The sequence below is a fragment of the Solanum stenotomum genome, chromosome 9 (genome assembly GCF_019186545.1).
Source record: "Solanum stenotomum isolate F172 chromosome 9, ASM1918654v1, whole genome shotgun sequence".
NCBI lineage: Eukaryota > Viridiplantae > Streptophyta > Magnoliopsida > Solanales > Solanaceae > Solanum > Solanum stenotomum.
Window position 1 is genome coordinate 47,822,334 of NC_064290.1, and position 27,922 is coordinate 47,850,255.

Consider the following 27,922-nt stretch of genomic DNA (forward strand, 5'->3'; position numbering starts at 1 on the left):
TTGCCACACATAGTTTTAGTCAATTGGGTTCAAAGCTCTAAATATTTGTCCAATTTGACATTTCTTTCTTGGAATATTTAGATAAAAATATAAAAAAAGAAACTATGTTTTATATGCGTACATAAGAAATAATGAAATTTGATAAATAACAAAATACTTATTATATGACACATATGCTATGGTTTACTTTTAACATAAGAAAAGGTTGCCATTAGCTATTATTGCACATAATTTTATTATTCTTTAAATTAAAAGAAAGCATATTGTCAAATGTTATTTTTTCAAAGAAATTTTGCTATGACCAAGTAAAATCTCCTTAACATAAGCTTGGAGATTCATATTGGATGAACCATTTTCCTTCATAGCTTCCTTAGCCAAATCTTTCCATTTTATGGCATTCTTTCTATATTCCTCCCCTTTCATCACAACATTTATGCATCTCCCCAAGTCATCCTTTTCAACAATACCTTCATCATTGATCCTAACTCGGACTCCGATTTTCCAGACATCTTGAATGAGTTTAGCGTTACAAAGTTGATCATTCCAAAGTGGACATGCCACAATAGGCACGCCAGAAACTAAGCTTTCTAGAGTTGAATTCCATCCACAGTGAGTCAAGAAACAACCTAAAGATGGATGATGTAAGACTTCCACTTGTGAGCACCAAGTCACTATTTTTCCTTGCTTTTCTAATTCTTCTTTGCACCTCAAATTTTCCTCCGATTTTCCCCCTTTTTGCCTTTCCTAACCACCCACAAAACGGCCTTCCACTTTTTAATAATCCTTGAGTTATATCCTCCATTAGTTGATTTGGTATCTCAGCGTAGCTACCAAATGCTATGTAAATAACCGACTCATTAGGCTTTTCATCCAACCAATCCATTTAATTTTTTGAAATTGATTGTAAATCGGTTTCAAAAGAAGTATCAGAACGATCCTTTCCTTCAAGAAAAGCTGAAGGAATGCAAGGACCAACTCCCACCATGGTCACATTATCCATCAAAGCCCTAAGAGCATCAAATTCCAAAGCATCAAGAGTATTGACTAATACTCTTGGATTTTCTTCGCTATTCAATAGTTGAATGTGTTCTTTGATAGATTGAGTTTCCCAATCATAATACTTCTGAAACGACCCCAAAAATGCCCGAAAATGTGCTTCGGAAACACCTATAATTGTAATTTCCATATATCTCAAAATCCGTGCATGATTTAGGAAATTCGACTTCATATTCTTATTCAGGGGGTAAAATTGAGTGGGAAATATGTCTAACCCGAATTTTAGAGCAACCGTATCAAAATTCGAAAATCGCAAAAAATGCGATTTTCAGGGTCAACTTTAAAGGGACATATCTCTTAGCACACAAGGAACTGGAAGGGCCACTACCTATTAAATTAAAGCCCTTCGAGTTATCTTTCCAATGCAATTGGTTTCATCTCATTTCGAGTTAGGATGAAGGAGTTATGACCATTTTCGTAAAACCTGTCGGAGCAGATTTGCAAATTCCAGTGAGCTACGTTACTGTAGCGGCTGGGACGTTTTTCTTTTATAAAAAAGAGGATTGTCCCATACTTAGTTATATTTCTTTCTAGCTTCAAAACACTCAAAAACACTCACTAATCCCTCTCCAAAATTCCACCAAGATCTTCAACCAAATTCAAACATCTCAAGTTCTAATTCTGGATTCAAGACTCAATCTCAAGCATCAATTCTCCATTCCAATCTTCATCAAGGATTCTCCAAAGTTGAGGTATGTGGGTTGATTGTGGAAACCTTCCTTTCCACAAGTCCAACCATTTATCCTCTATTTTACTTCAAGTTTATGGGTCCTTATGATCATTTATGAACTCTTGAATTATGGAATTACTACTACACATTCTATTATGGTCTATTTTTGCATATTATCATGAAATGGAATTATTATGTGATGTTTATGGTTTTCATGCTTCCATGATCAAATTATGAAGGTTGATATATATATGTATGTTGTTGGTGGGCTGATTTATATGTATTTCGGAATTGGTTGGACTTAGTACTCTTGAAAGACATGATTTTATCTACATGAACAATAGCCCACCATGTGTTTGATAAAATGTCATTTATAGAATTCATAGGAAATGGAAGGTCCAATGTACATCCTATGAGTCGGATGATTATATAATTATTGAAATGATGATGAAAGGGATACATGTATATGATTTTCTCAATATAGTGTTGTGAGTCGACCAAGCCTAGTACGGGGGGTAGTAGGCCCGTATAACCGTATCGAGGGGTTGGTACCTTGGTTGCCTAGTACGGGGGGTAGTAGGCCCGTATAACCATATCGAGGGGTTTGTACCTTGGTCCCTAGCTCGGGGGGTGGTAGGCCCGGGTAACCACATTGAGGGGTTTGTACCTCTTTCGCCTCTCCAAGGGGGTGGTAGGCCTTGGAAATACTATATTGATGGTCACTCACCACACATGTACTACGTCCCACTAAATATGATTTTTATGTAAGCATCATTATACATATCATTTCTCTAATGTGCTATCTATCGGGTATGATTATGCATTTTTCCTATGATGTCCATCTATTGTAGCATTGCATTGCATCCCATATACTTAGTACATTCAAACGTACTAATGCATACTCTATGCCTACATGATGTCACCATGTAGGGACCGGAGCACCGCTTGACCATCCTCCTCCGCGTGGCTAATACGATTTCCTATCAAGGTTATTGGTGAGTCCTCCATTCCGGGGACGTTGCTCATGATCTTTTGCTATGTATAAGACTTTTCTTTTTAGTTATGTTTTGACTATGAGGGTGAGCCCGGTAGTTTGTCTTGGCCCCCGCTAAGTACTCATGTTTAGAGGTGGTGTTGGACAAGTTGTGTATTATGCTTGAGCTTGACTCATCTATGGTATTTATGTATCATTTCTTCTTTTTTTTTTCTTGCTCCCTTAGTCCCGATTTCCCCCTTTGATTATGCTTATTGCTTATGGTCATTTTAATTGCTTCCGCGACCAAGGATGTGTAATGATACGCTATGAGGCTTGTTTGGGGTTCCTTCGGGTTCCCCATTCGCCGGTCACGTCTAGGCCCTAGGCTTGGGTCGTGACAAACTTGGTATCAGAGCACTAGGTTGATAGATCCTCGGAGTCCAACACACCGCGTTGATTAGAGTCCGATTCATGGTTGTGTTGTGCACCACAACTATGAGTAGGAGGCTATGAGACGTTTTAGGAAATGTTTCACTTCTTCATTCTCTAAGTCGTGCCATAGATCTATAAGCTCTCTCTCTTATTCCTTGTCTTATGGTGTTTAAAGTTGGACCACTTGAAGGGTTCTTGCTAGAAGGAGCGAGTGGTTGTAATGCCAATTATGGCTATGTGACTTGTGAGCTTTGATGGAATAGATTATGAAGTTGTATTTTGTGTGATTAATGCTTCATAATTGTCTTTGTGTTGGTTAGAAGAACTTGTGTAGGCTTACTCCAAAGGGGGAGATAGTGTGCCTACCTAGCAAGGTAATTGTGAGGTTATGTTTAGTTGATGGTAGAACCCGTATGGTCAAATTGTTGATTCCCAAAGGAGCCTATCCGAGAGTGGAGATGGGAAAAGAAATTATATGCCCTAGGTCGGGATTATGTTGTGTTTTGAAGTTGACTTTGAGGGTTGCATGTACCATCTAGTTAAGGTGAAGAATAAGAAGTATAAGTGTTGACCAACTTCAAAGGGTTAGTTGTTGTATTTTAAGATTGATCCTAAGTATGGTCACTTAAGTAGGGTGCTTAGATAATACCTAGGCATAGTTGGTTGGTAGACCCCACCAAAAGTGGTGATAAGGGTTGACATGGTCTAGAGTTGTCTTAATCCAACTTTAGTGAAAAAAAGAAAGATTTCTTGGTCAAAATTCCTCTAAGTTCCTCTAAGGTTTAACCAAGAAAGGATGTCTACCCGTAAGTCTCAAAGAGTGAGTGGTAGTGGATCTTAAGGGTTCCGGTATGTGTTTTATGTTTTATTGAATTGCGGAAATTCCATGGGCCAAAGATAGAGGAAGATCCTCTAGAGTTTATAAAGGAGTTATCTAAGGTGATGAACCTTGTAGGAGTAATCTTAGTAATACTTGTCTTTCGTGACTTGATAAAGAGAATATCGCGAATTTTTTTTTTTTGTCGTCCTTAATATTCATGGGTTTAGTTATGGCCATATGTGAGTGATTAGTATAACTCAACTTAGTCCTTATGAGTTTTATGATGTGTTGGATTTTGACGAATAGTGATTCTTAAGTGGTACCTAGAGATGTTGAGTGATTAAGCTCCTTTAAAAGAGGGTAGGAGTGAGATCCTCATTGGTTTGAGAATCATGTTGTGTAATGAGATAGTTTAGGCTTACCCCAATGCGGGATAATATGCTTAGATGGTAAGGTTATTGAGTGTCCTTGACGTTTATGAGATAGGTTTGCTTGAATTCTCACCTTATGTGGTTTAGTGAATTGGAGCAATCTAGACCCGGATTGGTAGATTCATATGAGATCTTGAGTGATATCCTAGTGACGGCCTTAGAAAAGGATGCTACTAGGGTTGACTTGGAAGAATTTTTGGGATGAAGGTACCGGTATGTGGTAATTTCATATGAGAGTAAGTGTTATGTTGATTTCCGGTACTACCTTATCTTGTATGATGCCTTATGAGGCTATGAGGCTTAGAGTTCTCCGGATGAGTTAATAGAACCTTTTTCGGATTTTACCCCGGTTAATGGTTTAAAGTTAGAAAAAAAAAGGGGGTTTGTGAAGAATATCTCTTACCTTGTTCCCCTAGGAATACTCTTGTTGACTTAGTGAAACTTGGCATGTTAAGCCTTGATGTGACTCTTAGTATGGATGGGTTGCATACTTGGTGTGTTTTTATTGATGATAGGGCTCGGATGGTTAGAAGAATATGGGGCCCTTGAGTGTGTACTAGTTATCACCTTGTTGAGTAGGATGACATTTGGGTACAATTTCTTCCTATTATGGATTTGGTGTTTGATTGTGTCATATAAGGGTGGTATGGCTAGATGTTGAGGACCATAGACTTTTGCAAAAATGGCAAAATGTGAGTTTGGTTATGTCTTTAGGAGTGCTTGGAAAAAGTTTTCTTGAGGGTTGTAGTGAGGGCTTCCTCCTAAGGAGGGGATGGTGTGCTTAAAAAGCATGATTTGTTGAAATCCCGACATCCTCATCTCTTTCTTCCATTCCTATTCTAGCTTGAGACCAAGAGTTCCTAGATGGGCCTATGTTATGTTTTAGAAGTCATGTGTGATTTTTATATTCTGATGATTTCCTTATGAAAGGTATGTTTTTGAAAATTCATGTTTTGAGATAAAAATGAGTTTTCATGTTTCATGCCCCTCATGTTGATAGGCAATTAGAGTAAGTAACCTATGTGATTCATGAGGTGAATGGTTTAAATGTGCTTTTAAGAAGTAATTGCATAATTGGCCGAAGATCATATGATAAGCATGATTTGAGTTGGAGGAGGAAATTCCTCCAATGAAACGGAATATGTCTAAGTTGCATGCATATTGAGTTCGTAGAAGTAGTCCTATTCTCTCATGTTGTATGATGTGTGTTTTAAATGGAGATTTTTTTTCTCCTAAGTTGTGCATTGTGTGTAATATGGCATACTTGACTTGATGATGTGAATTAAATGAACATGCTTGAATGTGTTCTTATGAAATGGAATGTTAGCTTCTTATGTGGTGGAAACTTTCCTAAAGAGTAGAGGAGGTAGTTCCTCCCATGTTTATGTGAATTAATGAGGTTTGCGCATTTCCATAAAAACTTGTGTTTTTGAAGAAAGATGAGTTGTATGAGTTGTTTCCCTCATGTTGTAGTGCATTGGTTATAAGTGATCTATTGTACTTCATGAAAATAAGGTATGAGCATGTCTTAGTAAGGAGTTGAGAAGTTCCTCCTTGAAAGAGTGCTATTGAACATGGAAACTTGCATATGTGCTTAATGATGTATGGACTATGTAATGACTAGGAGAAGGTAGTTCCTCCTATGAACATGAGAAATGTTGATGTTGGTGTGTTATGACTAGGAGAAGGTAGTTTCTCCTTGAACATCACTAAACATGATAATGTCATTGCATACATTCATGTTTAAGTTGACAATTGGTTCATTGTGGTTTTACAATTATGTTGAGGTTTTTGAAATAAGGTGTAAGTGCATTGTTGCATCCTTATGTGGGCTGAAATTGCCATGTTTGTGTCTCTCATGTATGTTTCTTTAACATTCGGGGACGAATGTTCCCAAGGGGGAGATATTGAAACGACCCCAAAAATGCCCGAAAATGTGCTTCGGAAACACCTAAAATTGTAATTTCCATATATCTCAAAATCCGTGCATCATTTCGGAAATTCGACTTCATATTCTTATTCAGGGGGTCAAATTGAGTGGGAAATGAGTCTAACCCGAATTTTAGAACAACCGTATCAAAATTCGAAAATCGCAAAAAAATGCGATTTTGAGGGTCAACTTTAAAGGGGCATATCTCTCAGCACACAAGGAACTGGAAGGAGCTCAAACTATCAAAATTAAAGCTCTGTGAGTTAGCTTTCCAACGCAATTTGTTTCACCTCATTCCGAGTTAGGATGAAGGAGTTATGACCATTTTCGTAAAACCTGTCCGGCAGAAAATGCAAATTCCAGTAGCCGAAAACACTGTTCACCCGCCTCAATTTTTTTTTTAAGTGTTGGGACGTTTTTTTATAAAAAGGGGACATATCCATACTTAGTCATTTAACTTCAAAACATCCAAAAACTCTCTCTAAACCCTCTCCAAAAATTCCACCAAGATCATCAACCAAATTCAAGGATCCCAAGCTTTAATTCCGGATTCAAGATTCAATCTCAAGCAATTCTCCATTCCAATCTTCATCAAGAATTCTCCAAAGTTGAGGTATGTGGGTTGATTGTGGAAACCTTCCTTTCCACAAGTCCAACCATTTATCCTCTATTTTACTTCAAGTTTATGGGTCCTTATGATCATTTATGAACTCTTGAATTATGGAATTATTACTACACATCCTATTATGGTCTATTTTTGTATATTATCATGAAATGGAATGATTATATGATGTTTATGGTTTTCATGCCTCCATGATCAAATTATGAAGGTTGTTATATATGTATATATATATGTATGTTGTTGGTGGGCTGTTTTATATGGATTTTGAAATTGGTTGGACTTAGTACTCTTGAAACACATGATTTTATTTACATGAACAAGTAGCCCACCATATGTTTGATAAAATGCCATTTATAGAATTCTTATGAAATGGAAGGTCCAATGTACGTCCTATGAGTCGGATGATTATATAAGTATTGAAATGATGATGAAATGGATACATGTATATGATTTTCTCTATATAGTGTGTGAGTCGACCAAGCCTAGCTCGGGGGGTTGTAGGCCCGGGTAACCGTATCAAGGGGTTGGTACCTTGGTTGCCTAGTACGGGGGGTAGTAGGCCCGTATAACCGTATCGAGGGGTTTGTACCTTGGTTGCCTAGTACGGGGGGTAGTAGGCCCGTATAACCATATCGAGGGGTTTGTACCTTGGTCCCTAGCTCGGGGGGTGGTAGGCCCGGGTAACCACATTGAGGGGTTTGTACCTCTTTCGCCTCTCCAAGGGGGTGGTAGGCCTTGGAAATACTATATTGATGGTCACTCACTACACATATACTATGCCCTACTAAATATGATTTTTATATAAGCATCATTATACATATCATCTCATTAATATGCTATCTATCGGGTACGATTATGCATTTTGCCTATGATGTCCATCCCTTGTTGCATTGCATTGCATCCCATATACTTAGTACATTCAAACGTACTAACGCATACTCTATGCCTACATGATGTCACCATGTAGGGACCGGAGCACCGCTTGACCCTCGTCCTCCGCGTGGCTAATACGATTTTCTATCAAGGTTATTGGTGAGTCCTCCATTCCGGGGACGTTGCTTATGATCTTTTGCTATGTATAAGACTTTTCCTTTTAGTTATGTTTTGACTATGAGGGTGAGCCCAGTTGTTTGTCTTGGCCCCCGCTAAAGTACCTATGTTTAGAGGTGGTGTTGGACAAGTTGTGTATTATGTTTGAGCTTGATTCATCTATGGTATTTATGTATCATTTCTTCTTTTTTTTTTTTTGCTCCCTTAGTCCCGATTTCCCCCTTGATTATGCTTATCGCTTATGGTCATTTTAATTGCTTCCGCGACCAATGATGTGTAAGATACGCTATGAGGCTTGTTTGGGGTTCCTTCGGGTTCCCCATTCGCCGGTCACGTTTAGGCCCTAGGCTTGGGTCGTGACAACTTCACATTAGTGAAAACAAAGGAAGGAAAATCGTGAGGATTAAGAGCTAAAGGCAACCCCGGAAGCTCTAGAGATTGATGTTGAGGACAATTCTTGAAAGAATCTGCATAGTCAGTAAAGTAATAATAATAGATATCTAATATTGTGATTGGTTGGATCCAAAAAAGTATTGATGGGACATTAATGCTCTTGGCCACTGACCCGACCCAAGCCATAAAGGTAGTGTAGATAATATGTGTGAAAGCAGAATTCTTTCTTGTATGCTCTGATACCATATTGATAATGAACTTGGACCCATAAGTCTTCACCGAATTAAAAAACAAGTGGTACTCATCAAATGTTCCCTTAAAATTACCATTATAGCCATCGAAAAAGGGAGCAAAGCTTAGTCCTTTTAACGTTGGGAGATTGGAGATGCGATAGAAACCTAATAGGCTAGTACAATAGGTAACGTGTACTCCTAAATTGACCAATCTCTTGGCAAATTGAAGGCATGGATTTATGTGACCTAGCATTGGAAATGACAAAAGTTGGACATGACAATCATTCTTCTTCAAATTTTCCATTGCTATTTGTTATATTCTTTAGGCAAATTGAAAGAGCAAGTTGTATTCCTATATTGTCTTAGGTTTTAGAGTTTATATAATGAGATAATTATGGACATGATGATCAAATGACATTTGTAGAAATAAATTAATCTGTTTTTATTCACTTAATTTATACTTTTTAAAGAGACATAATTACCACCAACTCATGAGATAATGACTCATATGTTGTAGATTATATATACACAACATTAAGGGATCGTTTGGTACAAAGGTTAATATTTTTAAAAATATATAACTAGACTGGTTCAAGAGTCGCCACTTAATTTTTAAGGTAAAATTAAGAAAACTGATTTTTTCAACAGACTAAAACAAAAACCTAATGAAAATTATTTAGAAGGGGTTCAATCGAGGTTCATATTAGCATTTCAGGAAGGGTTTGAAAGCACCCGAAATGCCCGTTAATATGCAGTTATTCGACAATTAACTATTTGGCTAAATTTATTCGATTTAAATTGAATTGAGCAATTATTACAATTAGGACCGTTCAAAGGGAGAAAGGGGATTAAGATATACCCAAGTGTAATAGTTTACAAAATTATATATATATATATATTGATCAAAGAAAGCGAGTTCTTAATTAGTTAATTTTTTTTTTAGAAAATCGGTTCAGAATGGCTATTGTTCGGGAAGTTTAAACTGTAGTAACCTTAAGATTAACAACAAGTAATGACAGATAAACAAATATAAAAGGAAAAATTACCTATATACACACCTTGTTTTTCCATAATTCCCATTATTCCCTACCATTTCTAAAATTTTCCAAAATCCCTTATTTTCCTCCTAAAACTAATCTGCCGGATACATAACTCACAATTCCAAAAATCAAAGTTTATCACTTCCTGATTTCACTCCACAAATCTCTCCCCATTTTCTTTTCAGTTAATTTTTCATTACTTTTGAAATTCAAAATCAAGTCTCTATCATGTCAAAACTAATCCAACGTGAAATAGGTAATCTGTTCATCTCTTCAAACTATCTGTTCATCTTTTATTTTTCATTTTTTTTCTTCTTCAAAATGTTGAATCATATGGATGATGCACCATCTTTTAGTCTTGGTTTTACACAATTAAACTCAAATAACACTCGTCGTGTTTTTGAATCCGAAGATATTGCTTGGATTGAAAACAGATCAAAAAACTGCACAATCCATTAATAATGACGAAAATAAACATTGAGAAGTTGAAGAAGGAGCATGTAATACCAAATATGTCGTGAGATGGAGAGCACTGATATTATCTGTGAACAACAATGGAGGACGAGATGAGATGGAGATATTATATGGCTCAGTCGGAGATTGATAAGTTTTCTGTTGAAGAAATTCCCGAAAAGTGATGTGGTGCGAGTTTACCGAATCTGCAGAAAGTTCAGTAGAACTTATATATTAGATGGGTTTTTTTAAAAAAAAATCTATCAATTTTTTATACCTTTTTTTGTTAGTTAATCACAAATCATACATAAACGACGAAATTCATGTTTTATATTATAATGTATCAGCATTTAAGTGTAATCAGTTAGTAGGACGATCTTCTTTTATTGATTGTTGAATGTGTTTTGATTAGTTAATCAAACAATGATACAATAATAAAAATATAATATTTCATATTGTAATGTATCAATATTTAAGCTTAATTAGTTGATACACTAAATCCTAATTTTGTTCATTATTTAAGGAGTTGTTGTAATTTTCTGAAATTATTGATAAAAAGATGATGTTCAATAGTGTATCATTCAAAACTTGTATTTTTTCAGTATGCATTAGATACAAAAGTTTGCTAAAATGTATCAGGAACAAACATAAGATAAATGACAAGTTACTAATTTAACTGTACTTCTTTGTTTGTATCATTCTTAAGGATTGGGCAATTTTTGTATCATGTTCAACTGGTGGGCATTTTTTTATCATGTGTGGAGTTGTTGTAATTATGTGAAATTATTGATACAAAAATAATGTTTATTGGTGTATCATTCAAAACACGTACTATTCAGTGTGTATCAAATACACAAAGTTCACTAAAATGTATCAGGTACACACATTAGATACATTGCAAGTTACTAATTTAAGTGTAATCAATTATTTTGTATCATATTTAAGTGTTGGGTAATTTTTGTATAATATTCAACTAGTGGACATTTAGTATCAGATACAAATATCTGTCAGATTGTATAGATCATCAATTGGTATTGAGTATCACTTACTCTTTTTTATCATTATGTATCAATTAAACATTAAGATACTTTGTAGTTATAATTATGTATCATAGGATTAACTTGACATGTTTCTCATGATAATGCCTTTGTTGAGTTCCTTAGTGACGAAATCAACATCCTATCAAATGGTTTTCGAGCTAATTATCTTCACACAAGATATGAAGCATTATTATGGAGATACGATACTGAAAAGGCAAAGTCAGATTATGTCAGAGATAAAAATGATCCTCTAAAGTCCAAGGGTCGCTTCACTCCATCGCAACAAGATGATTTGGTTCATGTCGAATAGCGATTATGTATCAACGAATATACACCCTTGGATGTTTTGTTTCATTTTTTAAGACAATTTTACTTAGGCTTTAGAGTGTTACTCTAAAAACTGTTTCATGTCATTTTCTGAATTTGAATATTTTTTGTTATTGATTATATCATGTAAATTCTTATATTTTGTGTTTTAATTATAGTGTCGTTAATACATAACATATCATATGATACTTAAATCTTTCACATTATTCATTTGAAATTCAGAAACATAAGTATCATATTCATAATTAAATTAATCAATTGTATATAAATGAAAATTGTGTTTATTTGATACATTACGTGTATATGGTGTTTCACACCAGTTGAACATGATACAAAAGGAAAGTTCAGAAACACATAATTAATCTTTCACTTAATGTATATGATACAATGATATGAATCTTATATATGCATATAAATTACATAATTATGTATCAGATTCACATAGGTTATTATTAGATAACTTAGATATGAGTTTTATCAATGCTTATAGATTTACATAAGTTAATTATGTAACAAATAAATCACCCACACATAAAATTGAACTAATTTTTATACAAAATAGCAAAACTCACATATATTGTAGCGATACTTCACATTGTTAACAATTCAAGCTACTTTATTGAAATATAAAAGTGCAAAATTCATATAATTGAAAAATTATTCAACATGAACATGAATATCTTATATAAATTCAATGATTCACTTTCCTTTGGGGAAAAAAGTACAAGTCCTACGGTTATGACATTCGTGTCCACAACGTCCACAACAACTTGTGTATCTCTACTTTTAAAACAGTTAGATACATGTATCTCTCTCTCCTTTAATGATACATGTATCTCGCGATCAAAATATAGTATAGAAAGTAATATTACAAACTATCGTGAATCTTAGTAATTAGGATCTAAAGTAGTGAGATTTATGTATTAATGTATTTGATACATATTCACTGCAATGTAGTAATCAGTGGGGATGCATATCTGTAATATCTTCCTCTTCAAAACAGAAATTGTGTGTGCACAAAGTATTTCGTCTAGTTGAAATCTCCCACAATTACATATTTTTCAATGCTAACAATGTATCTTCTTCCAGATTCATAAACTTAAAAAATAAATTGAGACGATGCAACAACCTAAAAAAATTAAACAAGTCAATGATACATTAAATTAAATGAAATACCATTTTTTGATGTTTTTGAAGTAAGACTGATCAAAGTTTTCTAATGGTTCAAGCATTCACAAACATGAAAAGATAGAAAAAAACATGTTTGAGTTCTGATAGAGGCAAATTGGACATGGCAAAGAACTGGATGACATCTTCACTAGTAAGACGTCCACCTCCATCTGCATCAAATTAACAACCCCATCATTCAATTTTTATTTTTTTTCCTCTTATTTGCACAAAAACACTAAAAAAATTTATCAGAATCAGCAAAATTGAACCATTGTTGATAAATCTTCTTGTGTTCTTTTGAACATCGATTAATGGGGCTTGATAGATCGCCGGATGTAGCATCAATGTAGATCTCCATCCATCTTGTCTTTTGTATCATTGACGGATTTGGGATTCCATCACTTTTGTAACCTTCATAACTCATCTATTCACCCAAATTCTTGAATGCCTCAACAAAATCGATATATTCATCTTGTATCAGTAACTTTTTCGAGTTTTTTTTAAATTACCACTTTTTTCAATATTAATGGTTGTTCAATGGAGAAGATGTAAATTTGAAATTTGGAATTTGTGATATGTTACCTATTGAGATATGGACTGATAAGAATCAGTTAGGTGATAATCAAGGAAATTAAAATAAATAAAAATAAATTTACTTGATTTGTTCCTTTTTAAGCGCAGCAAGAAGTTGTTTACAATGTATCAATATAATGTATCCGAACAGTAGGTATGTATCCGGCTGCCTCCTTTTTTAAGGGATTTTTGTAAATTGAAAATTATTAGGGATAAGATGTAATTTAGATCTTACACTATGTGATTCCTATAATTTATACAATATAAAATGATTAAGTAAAGAGGGAAATTCGGGCCCAAGTCTGGTTTCCTGTCCGCCTGGACTAGTTCTTGGGCACTATTTTTGTTTTGGGCCAAAGGCCAATTTTTGCCACTTTTGTACCTATCCTAGACTAAATTGAATTTTATTTCTTTGGGCCTTAGGCCCATCTTCCACCTGTCCTAAATTCTAACAAAATAATAATAAATAAAATGACGAAAGCTTAGGCCGACAATAACAAAATACAACTTTTTAAAGAAGAATGGGACTCTTTAAGCCCAATCTTTCAATTTCTCGATCTGTTGCTTCTTTCAAATTCGGGACCTGTTCGTCGACTTTTATGGTTGATTGACTCGGATACAAGAGAATTGGGCCTCCATGGCCCAACGGAAAATGCAAGGGTAGAGTCCGTGAGGACCCAGACAAATTTCACATGCAAAACGACAAACAAATTACAAAATTAGCATATGAGAGAAAAAAATAATAATAAATAAAATAAAATTAATAACACATGCCAATCAAATCATTGTCAACCCAAACTGAAACAATAATTTTAAAAGGAAAACTGATTAAGAACCAACACTTCTCATATTTACGGTAATTTTAAAAAGGAAAACTGATTAGTAAATCACTACGAAAACATCTAGTGATTTCAATCCTTAATACTCAACAGTTAATTAGAAAACAAATTAATTTCATAGTTTCTATAATACAAAATTGGTTATGCTGACTAGAAGATTGGTTGTCACAAGCTTGATAGTAATATTTGGGGAAGACATTTGAAAGCTCGTGATATAAAAAAAATATTGTAAATATATATATCCAAAATTTATATTAAGTCTATTATCTATATCTCATATGTTGTGTCTTACAAATTATGTTCTCTAATTAGCTAGATCGTAAATGATGTTGTGACAATACATTTTTTTTTTGAAACGTTTGATTTAAAAGATTTTCATATTAATTTCAACAAAAGCTATAGCAAAGAACTCGTCTCTTAATGTAAATAAATCGAAACTTTTTTGCGGCATGTCCCTGCCTCATTAATTAATCAATTTAAATCTTTTGTTGACATCAACATTTATCAGTTAATTAAATTGCTTTGGTAAACAATATCTGTAATGTTTTCCTCTATCTCCTTTATCAAAACCACACAAAATTAATTTAAACTAACCACTATACATTTCTTTTAGATACCTCATCATTATCCAATAAAGTAGTAACATAGATCATTGTTATCCAATAAAGTAGTTCAAAAATTTTAAACTAACAACATCAAACATGCTAGTTCAAGTGACTATAAATTTTTCCTAATTAAAACAAAGGGAAGCAGTGACACAACTTTATGAGATAAATATCACAGATCAAACTAGATGGATAAAACACTTCCAAATTCAAATTAGGACATCGATTATCACTTCTATGTAAAACAAAATTCTTGTCATGTATGGAATAATCACTTTTCCGAATAAAGCAGATGCATTTTCACATACTTGAATTAACACTTTGATATGAGAGATGAAAATCAACGTAGAACAGACATATGGTTCTAAACCATTGTTAATGTAAAAACCTTAAACTAGTAACTTAACGTCAGAGAACTAGAATCATGCCTGATTCTCAAAGATCAGCAGAGAACCTCACTTAAAAAAAAAAGAACCAGACACTAGCAACAAAGGCAACAACAAGAACAAACACATGAAAAGCCATATAGGAAAATGAGTGTAAAAGGGAACGTCGTTACCGTTCTTGGAGCAGCGAACGTTGGACAGCTGTGAGCCTGAATGATGACTTCACTCCGAAAACCCGAACACTAGCAAAGACTAGGAAATTTAGGCAAAAAATTGAACTAAAACATCAAAAATACTGTCCCCCTTTGCTTTCGAAATGTATTTAGTGTATTTTAAGAAAATGCTTTTGCTCAAACTCTCTTTGTGTTCTCTTGCTAAGTGAAATCCAACTATAAATTTTCCAAACTTTTCCAATTCTCAAAATTCCAACCCTAAACAAATAATAAAGAGGACGTATATATAGGGGAAAATATTAGGGTTTATGCTTTGAGGGGGAAATCGGATAGAAGTAGGGCAAAAATGGAATTCCCCTCTTTCTCCAATTCAAAATTTTCAAAATCCTTTTCAAGGAACAGGGGAGCAACTGGTTTGGTACGAAAATTCCTCCAAAATTTCAGAAAATCCGAGGCAGCATGGCTTCTGCGTACAACTGTTGTTGACATTTTGGACTGCTGAAGAAGAAGAGAACGTAGGTAGGGTCGTTCGGCTACTGTTGTTGCTGTATGTATTGTTGCTGCTATGTTGAAATTAAAAGGGAAAAGGGGATGGGTCCAGGTCAGGGGGAATTGGGCATGGTTTGGGTCGACAGAAAGTTGAAAAACCAAGGGGAAATGGGTTTGGGAGTTGGGAATTGCTGAAAAAAAATAAAGGGTGGAGTCGGTTTGGTTATTTGTTGTACGTATTAGTATATTGTTGGGTGCTTCTTGAATTAGAAAATAGGTGGGCCAGGGGTTATTGTTGGTTTCTTCTCATTTGCTGCGAAAAAGAAGAAGAAAACGTGTAGGCGGGTGGGGTTGGTTGGAAGGGGATTAGTAAAAACTTAGCCAATTTAATTTAGTTAAGATAGATTCGGCTAGTAATTAAATAAGACAAATTGATATTAATTTATTAACGAACTTCTTAATCTTAATAAAATAAAATAATTAACTTAATTATAAACTAATTAATTTAACACTATAAACGACTAAATTACCAAATAAAATAAAGCTAAAATCCTTTTGAGACAATTTTCGAACATTCATAAAATATACTAATTAGACACATAATTATATAATAATTAACTTAATTATAAACTAATTAAATCGAAATATAAGCTATTAATTAACTTAAACTAAATAACCAAATATTTAAATAAGACTAAAATCCTTTTGAGACAATTTTCGAACATTCATAAAATATACTAATTAGACACATAATTATATAAAATGTCACATTTATTATTTTAAAATTTATAAAAATGACAAAACTACTTAAAATGACTTGAAAATTATTTTGAATTTTATAAAACCAATTATTTCAAATCATTTGGAATTTAGGAAGCTCGATGATTAATTTATATTGTGGAGGTCCAAAATTGGATGTCAACAATTAATAATGCAGGGATTAGCAATGCTGGAATTAGTAATGTAAGGATTAATAGTGCAGGGATTAGTAATGCAAGGATTATTTTTACCAAGTGTTTGGTTCATTGTTTCCCACCTCATCTTGTGTTTGGATTAAAACTTTATGAAAAACTTCTTTCCAACTCTCTAAATAATTTGTAAGCTAATTTATTTAAATAAATTTACTAGTACAAATATAAAACATAAAATTAAGAAAATAAACAAAATAATTAAAATGATTTGAGGGATTTTTTTGTCTTTACATACACTTATCCCATTGAAGATATTAGTAATACATCCTATAATACCATGTAGGAGGTATAACTAATCTATGGATTAGTTATACATAGACCCAATTTCCCACCAAACATAATACTAAATAATATCATATATAATATATGAACTATTTATTTTAATGCGGCCTACCAAACTACCCCTAAGTTGTGAAGAAATTAATATGCCACAACAAAAAATTTAGCATGTTTATTATATTTTAATATTTTAAAAGTAAGAATGATTGTTTTAAGTGCTTGAATTTGGAATCTTTTCACATAATACCTGTCACGACCCAAATTGAGTCATGAGTGGCACCCACACTTAACCTTCTAAGTGAGCGGATCAAGGAATCTAAACCCCAACACATACCAATAATTCAACTACGAATAACAACAATAACGCGGAAGCTCCAAAACTTATTAAATTAACCAATCAAATAAACCTCTAAAGCCTATTACATATTATTCCCAAAATCTGAAAGTCATCACATCAAGGACATCTAATCTCTAAATACTAAGTCTAAGAGTATCAAAGACACCGAAATAAATGAAATAAAGTAATTTGTGTCCGAAAACTATGGGCATCAAGTCATGACCGAGAGAATCCAACACAAGCTCGAATGCATAGCTCACCCTTAAACCTGATATGCTGAGACTGGATAATGCTGAGGGCTAGTCAAATTTGCTGGTACACTTGCTGCACTCCATAAAAGAAAAACAAAGAAAAATACAAGTAGGGATCAATACGGGGCAACATGTACTGAGTAGGTATCATCGGCCAACCCAAAATAGAAACTAATATACAATGAATAATAGTATAAAGTCAACTATAGCACCTAGCAGGTGATAAGAAACAACAACATGAACAAGTGACAGTTAAAACAAGTACGTAATCAATCACAATATCAAGCACAGACACGAGGACTCATGCCTCCACATCACACTCGTTTTGGGAAATGCGTTCATTGAGATTGAGTACATTAAGTTAATTCAATATCTTTTTTCCTTTAATGTTACCGTGTCGGAACGTGACACTCCGATCCAATAATACTGTGTCAGAACGTGACACTCCGATCCAAAAATACTGTGTCGAAACGTGACACTCCGATCCAAAAATACCGTGTCGGAACGTGACACTCCGATCCAAAAATACCGTGTCGGAACGTGACACTCCGATCCAAAAATACCGTGTCGGAACGTGACACTCCGATCCAAAAATATTATTAATTTATCATTTATTATCACCACTTTTCAATTCATTAATAATATTACATCATGCTTCTTTATTCAAGGCATCACTTCGATAGAGAGGTTTTCAGATTATAAATCTCACGGTCTCAGGATTTTAGACCAATCACAAACCACACAACCAAGCTACACAATCACACAATCAAGTACATAGAGAACTTCACAGTATCATTCAATGCATATCAATCGCTATTAAGAGTTTATCTATCAAATAGAATAAACCATAATCTACCTCCACCGAAGAACCGAAGTTAAGCAAGCTACTTCTCCAATACTTTTTGCTTTCTTCAATGACTCCGAACCTTTACAATCTATCAAGTAGATATGCATAATTTGTAAGTTAACGAATCTATTAACACTCATATTATTCTGTGTCTCTCCTAAACCCAAAAACTCACTTAATTCTATAATCAATTTAATATATTCTTGAGTCATAGCAAGATAACTATAGAAACATTGGAACATTTACTTAAGTGCTACTAACAACAACCCCAACTACGAAACAGAAAACAACCGAGAAAACAATTTAACAGCCCCATGACCCAATCTAAATTTAACATATAATATTAACGTGTACTACCTATCATTACTCTGTTTGGCCTAACTTTTCTCTCAACCTTCATCTAACAGCAATAACTATACACATACCAATTAACACTCCCACTTTAGAATATAATGATAATAAATAATCAAATTTAGTCCACTGGTTACGAAACCAGTGGCGATACTTCTGAACCCAACATAAAAATCCTACTATTGAAGAAAGTCACTTACATATATAAATAATAATATATACATATATAGTATCCTTCAAACCATTGTAATACCCTATTCTCCTCACGTTATTAATTTACTTTGTCAATCCACAATTTGACCAGTGATAATCACGCCTACCACATCAACCATAACACTTTCCAATTTTTATCGGATGTCGGCAATTTCAATTATAATAATAACAATAATAACATGATTCATACCAATATACCCAACACAAGATTTAGGCGGATGATTTACCTGAAGTCTAGGGCACTCGCGTTCTTCTTTCGTTCACGCTGCTTTATGTTATTCCCCTCTTCCGTTCTTTTCTTTTCCTCTATAAATTATTTTTACCCTATTATAATATGACTAATTATAAGAGTGGTAAAAGTGACCCACTACTAATTCTAATGCTATTTTCTTTAACCACCAACTAAATAAATTATTAAAACTACCCCATTAATCTTATAATTATAATTACGAATAGTCCAAAATACCCATTTAGAATCTATCGGAAAGTGTTTTATGAAATAAAAAGCTCTAGTACCCAAAATGACAAAAAGGATCGTTACAATACCAGATCACTCATGCTAATTGGTTCTATTGGCCGTTCCCTCAACATGTAATATTAATTGAAGGAAAAAAGAGCAAAGCGAGGAACACAAATAAACAATTATTCCGCGCTCATGTATTTGGAAACAAATTATCGCAGAATTAATTATTTCAGAATTGTTATTCCACCCTTAATGTGGTATAAAAATAATATTACAATCTTAAAATAAGTTATCCTACGATTTATCTAAATCAAACATGAGATAAATTTGTCTTAATTTACTCACGAAATTATTTATTCTTTATCCCCTCCTACCAAAGGAAGTAAAAAAGTATTGGAATTTAAAAGGATAAGAATAATGTGTTCGAAGCCTACAAAAAAGTAAGGAATAACTGTGACTCAGTATTTTTAGGTGATATAGATTGTAAAATAGCCAATAATGAATAGATTTTTTATATTTAAATATAATATACAAAATTAATAAATATTTTTTTGTATATTTTAATCATACTAGTAAATAAATTTGACCAAACTATACATATTGACAAGTTTTTCAAAAAATATATTTGTAAAATAATCCAAGGACAGTGATTAGTTGGAGCAGGTCAGTAGAATCCAAAGGGTTTAATTAAGGAGATAGGATTGTTCCTCTCTTAATTGCAGAGGTTACATGTTCGAACTTTGGATATGTAAAAATCTTTAGTAGAGAATGTGTCCCTCAGAGCCCTACACGATGCAAATTCAAAATAGTCGAACTCTAATATAGATATCAGACATCGGGTGAGAAACCAAAAAAAAATAAAATAAATCTCATTTTGAGCATTTGTGGTTGAAATTAGGTTTCGAACTTTCAACAAGTTTGACATAATGATTTGTTACTTTTTGTGTCCTAATTTAGATGACTCACTTTTCTTTTTTAAGCAATCTAAAAAGGAAAAATTTTCAAAATGTCAATATTTTAACATTTAATAGGGCCCTTTAGCCACATTTTCAATATTTATTAAAAATGTCAATATTTTATTTTGTTATAGGGCTAATTATGTATTTTTTTCATTTGTTTTATTTTAAAGAATACAATTAGTTAATAACATAAAGGAGAAAATCACAGGAGAGAATATTTTAAAAACTTTTAAACTGAGATTTAAATTGAGAGATATTGATATACATTATGAGTACAGAAATACAAACTTTTTATGGCATACCATTAGAATGAATGCAAATAAAAAAGAAATACAAACAAAAATTATGTATTATTCCAGATAATTAGCTAGAAAGATACTATTATGAACTACTAACTTTGTATCCACTACCGAGGTTGAATACAATTTGATGATCAAAATACAAAATTAGTAGGCATAGTTAGAATAAATACAAAATAAGAAGCAATATAACAAAAAATATATTGTATTTCACATAATTTCCACTAAATAATATTATGTACTACAAAAATTGTATCTAAATATGCCTTGTTGGAGACAATAAAAGAAGCAAGTCCAGAAATGTGGAGTGTTGAGATGAAAATGCATGGGGAGAGGCCTATGATCAATTGGTTAGTGCTATCAAGACTGAGATGAAGTAGCTAAGCTTCAAAATCCAATAAACAACAACAATAACATTAGTCTCGTAAATAGGGTCTAAAATCGAGAATATGATGTATGCATATCTTATTTCTATTTTTTATGGAGTAGAAGGATTGTTTCTGATTGACTATTGGCTCAAAATATTTTGTATTTCTTTCAAAGTTTTGTAATCTAATTTGTGTGCTATGTCTTTTGTATATATGTATGGATTATTTATTTTTTGCATTTTTGTTTTCATTATCAAAGGAATTAATTTTGTGTATGAATTTTAACTTCTAGGCATGTATCAAATGAATTAATTTGAAAAATAAGGCAAGTAATAACCTTCTCTATAAAAAAATGTTTTTAATTATTAATGCACCTAAGATTAATCCTTTAATTAGGTGTACTATATCTTTGAATTAGGTGACATTTTTGCAGCAATATTGGTCAAATATGCTATGCTACAATTTTAACTTATTACCCCAAATCCCTATAGATCATTGAATTATAAAAAAATATATTTGACATAAGCTTTAAAGGTTAATTTTCTGTCCATTTTTATGTGTTCAATATTGACTGAAATTTTAGTAAATTTTAATTTCATGGTTGAGCATGCATATATATATATATAAATGAAAAAGTGTTCAATGAGTTATGTTAGATTTGCTGTTAAGAAAACGACATTTTTAGTCCCTGTGTTAAGGATATATTCTTATTTTAGTCCTTGTGTTATCTAACTTAGCACTATTAACCTTCAATTATATAAAGTGAGTTATTTTAATCCTTCAACTAACAGATCCAAAAAGAATTAATAGAAAGTTCACTGCTAAAAGGGGTAATTCGGGTATTTCATTTTTAATTCTCTCTCTTTGAAGAACAAGCTCAAGTCTTCCCTGCTCTGATTTATTTAACTCTCGTTGTCTCTTCTCGGTTTTTCATAATTTTGAGTTGGGTTTTTCTATTCATAAATGGGGTTTTTTTTTCAATAAAGCCTGTTGTTCAATTGTATTGCTGCAACTTTTAGCCATTTCTAAGTCACTCAAACAATTCAAAGAAAGTAAATTTATCATCCTTTTGAATTGACTAAATGAATTGATCTCCCGATCGCTACTTTCCATGTCCAAATGGCAAGATATATGTGTAGTTTTCGAAGCTACTTTTCCGTTTTTATTGTTTGATTGGGACTTGCAGTTTAAAACAAGCCTTAGAAAATTATTACTAATGAATTTCATAATCTTACTGTAACATCTCACAACTAGAAAGATCTAGAAGAAAGTTTAAAATTTGGAAATAGTTATTTTTGGAAAGTATAAGGAAATCTGGAAAATTTTAAGTAAGTTAAAGTGAGTTTTTGGTCAACTTCAAATGACCATAACTCCTAGTTCTGAATGAGTTAGATGTATTTCCAGATATGGTTGGAAATTTTTTGGAACGATCTTTCCAACGCCGCCAAGATTGCGCGAATCCGAGTTCGTATGAGTGAGATACCCCCATTGAAAGATGGGCTGTTCAAATAAGGAAATGTCCAATCCGGATTTTGAAGGGCATTTCAGTCTTTTCCTTATCCAATTAATTAAATTCATTTTAGTGAATTAATTAAGGGTCTAAACTGAACCTTGTCAGTTTTACGCATTTGAAAAAGAGTAAGGGTTTTAGAGAAGAGGAAAGAAGAGGAGAAAAGAGAAGGAGAAGCAAGAAAATCGTCAAGTTCGTCAAGTTTAGCTTGTGGATTTCGTCGAGGGTGATCCCTACAAGGTATGTGAGTCTCTCATAGCGTTGAGTTCGTTCACCCACGCGCCAAACATGTTTAGTTCAGTGAAATTCGTCCTAAAAAAGTTTGAAAGTTGATGTTCATGACATGAATTCTTGAATTTGAATGTTGTTCTTGAATTGGGATGAATTGAGAAGTTTCTGAGTTCGTTACGTCGCATTATAGAGTTGTTTTGAGTTAGGTTCTTAAGTACTTTTGCTGGGTATCTGTATCTAAAAGTAATTTGAGAAAAAGAACCGAGTTTGGGTGAATTGGGGCTGGAAAACGAAGAAGAAATTTCGTCAGACGAAATCAAAGGGTGGCTGCGCGTCGTGTGCCTAGTGCCCAGATTTGAAGTTTTAGCTTCGCATCGCGGAGCTGACACGAGGTGTTCTGCCTCAAAAGATGTTTTCAAAACCAAAATTTAATTATGCCTCCGCGTCGCGAACCCACCTTTAAATCTTGATTTTCGGTCTTTTCTCATGTTTAGCTATCTAAAATCACTCCTAAACAACATGAGATCTTTCCAATCACAAATCTTAATCCTTGAATCCATAATTCAATTCAAAGATTCGTTAAGAGTCAAGTCAAGAGCAGTTAAGATCAAAGTCAAGAGAAGTCAAAAGTCAAGTAAGAGAAGTTCATTTCAAGCTTTCATAAGTCTTTTACAAACGTTATAACTTTGTTTTAAGATTTAAGTTTTGAGTTCAGTAAAGAGTAATGTTANGCGAACCCACCTTTAAATCTTGATTTTCGGTCTTTTCTCATGTTTAGCTATCTAAAATCACTCCTAAACAACATGAGATCTTTCCAATCACAAATCTTAATCCTTGAATCCATAATTCAATTCAAAGATTCGTTAAGAGTCAAGTCAAGAGCAGTTAAGATCAAAGTCAAGAGAAGTCAAAAGTCAAGTAAGAGAAGTTCATTTCAAGCTTTCATAAGTCTTTTACAAACGTTATAACTTTGTTTTAAGATTTAAGTTTTGAGTTCAGTAAAGAGTAATGTTAAAGTTCTTTTCTTCAAAGAAACATGGGGACTAAGTATTTCCCAAAGAGATTTAAAATGTTTTACACATTTAAATAAGAGTGGAAACTGAGATTTCCAAAGAGCCTTCGGGCTAGTTTTCAGAAAAGAGTAAATGCTTTCATAATTAAGCAAGAGGGAAAACTTCGATTTCCAAGATAGCCTTTGAGCTAAGTTTTTGAACACTAATCTCAAATCACAGAAGAAGTATGTTTTTAAACATAAGAGCTAATATTATATTTTTGGGAGTAGTATTGAACACTGATATGGGGATGCGAGTTCACATTAACTCAGGTCTCCATAAACCATGTAGCCATAATGGGTAGAAAAGGGTCATACTTTTTAGATGAATCCTTTTTGCATAGACTAGCGAATCCACTTAGTAGTTTAGGTCCTATACCACGGCAAGGTATAGGATGGCCCGGGCAGCGTGGGGCTAATAACGTTGTATCATCACTATAGTTCTTAAGTGTTGGTTGTCGGTTAGAGAAACTTCCACAACAATAATTGCATGGTTCCTCAAGGGGTTCTACTTAGTATGGATGGGGGTATAGGACTTCATTCATGCATTGCACAAGTAGACTTTGAGAGGGATCATGATATGTTTTTTTTTTTTTATGATTATGAGGTGACAATATGTTTTAAACAATTTTCTTTTTCTTTATATTGCACTTATTTTAAATTGCTTTATAATGAAATGAGTTCAGTTAAAATATTCGTGAGTTGAGAAGAGCCAAGGTAAGTGTTTCTTTGAGATTGTCATTCCTGCCTATGTTGTTTTAGCATTCCAACTCGCATACTCGTACATTCAATGTATTGATGTCAGTTGGCCTGCATCGTCTTATGATGCAGACACAGGTAACTAGGATCGGCATTCCGGCGCATCGTTGATCCAGTGAACAGTTCAAAGTCTATTGGTGAGCCTTCTTGCATTCCGAAGGGTCCATTTCATTGTTTTCTAGTTTAGTTCATTAGGATGTTGTGGGGTTTGTCCCAACATCCATCTCAGTTGTTATTAGAGGCTTCATAGATAGTCAGATGTTAGTTCTTTAGTTTTTTCATTGTCATTATTCCATGTTGAGACTTGAGTTTGTCTTAATGGTCAGTTGAATGTTCCTTTATAACATTCTAGTTTATTATATGAAATTATCTTTGTTGAGTTTCAGTCTTCCGCTGAGTTAAGTAAGTCAGGCCAAGGGTTCACTTGGGGCCAACAATGGTCTTCGAGTGCCAGTCCCTTCCAGGGTGTAGGCTCGAGGCGTGACACTTACATTTGTTAATTGACAACCAATGCATTGCCATTGAACTCTCTGTTAATTTTTTTGGATGTGTTAGTTGAGGGATTGAAATTACTCACTTGACATAATTGAAGGTTAATAGTGCTAAGTTTGATAACACAAGGACTAAAATAGGAATATACCTTAACACAGAGACTAAAAGTGTCGTTTTCCCTTAATTATTATATGAGTAATTGATAATTGAAGTTTATTTTTTTTTATATATGAAATTTATATTTTAAATTTGAGCTTATTTGAGATAAACTTGCAAAAAAAATTTATAAAACATATACTAATTAATTAGCAATTTCAAAAACGAATATTTACCTAAAAATTCATTGTGATAGAATATTAAACAATTCTCATATATTTATTTCAATAGTTTAGGACCATTACGTTTTCTCCAATTAGAGCATTGGTTATTCCTCTTCTGTTGCCACACATAGTTTTAGTCAATTGGGTTCAAAGCTGTAAATATTTGTCCAATTTAACATTTCTTTCTTGGAATATTTAGATAAAAATACAAAAAAAAAAAAAACTATGTTATATATGCGTACATAAGAAATAATGAAATTTGATAAATAACAAAATACTTATTATATGCTATATTTGCTATGGTTTACTTTTAACATAAGAAAAGGTTGCCATTAGCTATTATTGCACTTAATTTTATTATTCTTTAAATTTAAAGAAAGAATATTGTCAAATATTTTTTTTTCAAAGTAATTTAGCTATGACCAAGTAAAATCTGCTTAACATAAGCTTGGAGATTCAAATTGGATGAACCATTTTCCTTCGTAGCTTCCTTAGCCAAATCTTTCCATTTTTTGGCATTCTTTCTATATTCCTCCCCTTTCATCACAACATCTATGCATCTCTCCAAGTCATCCTTTTCAACAATACCTTCATCATTGACACTAACACGGATTCCGATTTTCCAAACATCTTGAATGAGTTTAGCGTTACAAAGTTGATCATTCCAAAGTGGATATGCCACAATAGGCACGCCAGAAACTAAGCTTTCTAGAGTTGAATTCCATCCACAGTGAGTCAAGAAACAACCCAGAGATGGATGATGTAAGACTTCCACTTGTGAGCACCAAGTCACTATTTTCCCTTGCTTTTCTAATTCTTCTTTGCACCTCAAATTTTCCTCCGATTTTCCCCCGTTTATGCCTTTCCAAACCACCCACAAAAACGGCCTTCCACTTTTTAATAATCCTTGAGCTATATCCTCCATTAGTTGATTTGGTATCTCAGCGTAGCTACCAAATGCTATGTAAATAATCAACTCGTTAGGCTTTTCATCCAACCAATCCATGTAATTTTTTAAATTTGATTGTAAATCGGTTCCAAAAGAAATATCAGAATGATTATTCCCTTCAAGAAAAGCTGAAGGAATGCAAGGACCAACTCCTACCATGGTCACACTATCCATCAAAGCCCTAAGAGCATCAAATTCTAAAGCATCAAGAGTGTTCACTAATATTCTTGGATTTTCTTCACTATTCAATAGTTGAATGTGTTCTTTGATAGATAGAGTTGGCCAATCATAATACTTCACATTAGTGAAAACAAAGGAAGGAAAATCGCAAGTATTAAGAGCCAAAGGCAACCTCGGAAGCTCTAGTGATTGATGTTAAGGACAATTCTTGAAAGAATTTGCATAGTCAGTAAAGTAATAATAATAGATATCCAATATTGACTGGTTGAATCCAAAAAAGTGTTGATGGGACGTTAATGCTCTTGACCACTGACCCGACCCAAGCCATAAAGGCAGTGTAGATAATACGTGTGAAAGTAGAATTCTTTTTTGTATGCTCTGATACCATATTAATCACGAACTCAGAACCATAAATCTTCACTGAATTATAAAATAAGTGGTACTCATCAAATGATTCCTTATAATTACCATCGTAACCATCAGAAAAGGGAGTAAAGCTTAATCCTCTTATAGTGGGGAGATTAGAGATGTTCAATCTGATAGACTAGTATAATAGGTAACTTGTACTCCTAAATTGACCAATCTCTTGGCAAAATGATGGCATGGATTTGTGTCATTGGAAATGACACAAGAAGAACATGACAATCATTCTTCTTGAAGTTTTCCATTGCTATTGTGTTATATTCTTTAGTCAAATTGAAACGGCAAGTTGTATTCCTATATTGCCTTAGGTTGTAGAGTTTATATAATGAAGATAATTATGGACATGATGATCAAATGACATTTGTAGAGACAAATTAATGTGTTATTATTCACTTAATTTATACTTTTTAAAGAGATATATTTACCACCAACTCATAAGATATTTTAATATTTTAAAAAAAGAATGATTGTTTCAAGTGCTTGAATTTGGAATCTGTTAGTGAAAACTTACAAAATAACAAAAATACAAGATTACAATTGAAAATACAAATGAAGAAATAAATCTCTTCAGGCTGAGGCGCAGATATCTCGCTCTCTTTAAGGAGATTCAAGCCCACTGCAGCAAATGTTTTCACTGGTCCAGCAGTAGTCCTTCTTGACTTGTCCCCTCCAAGATACAACAGCCTTAACACAAAGTATAACTCAACAACTCTGGACAAGAGTTGAGTCCAAAGTTCCACAAAAAGAAATACCTCCCTTCAACTAATAAGAACTCTTTTTTTGACAAATCTTATGCACTCTATATTTCTTGTTGTATTGTGTGTCTCAAACCAAATGAAGACCACCACTATTTATACTAGAAGAAGTCTTCCTAGCAATGAATAGGAAGATAATAGTATAGTAAATAGTGAAGATAAATGACCTAGAGGTTACATATGTTACATAGGTTACAAAGAATAAT

The 27,922-nt window shown here is 33.3% G+C and overlaps 2 pseudogenes; both read right to left on the minus strand.

Annotated features, from left to right (window-relative positions):
* Nucleotides 1-273: 273 nt before the first annotated feature.
* Nucleotides 274-8,917, minus strand: LOC125877603 (UDP-glycosyltransferase 75C1-like; annotated as a pseudogene).
* Nucleotides 8,918-25,821: 16,904 nt separating this feature from the next.
* Nucleotides 25,822-27,206, minus strand: LOC125875763 (UDP-glycosyltransferase 75C1-like; annotated as a pseudogene).
* Between the last annotated feature and the right edge of the window lie 716 nt (nucleotides 27,207-27,922).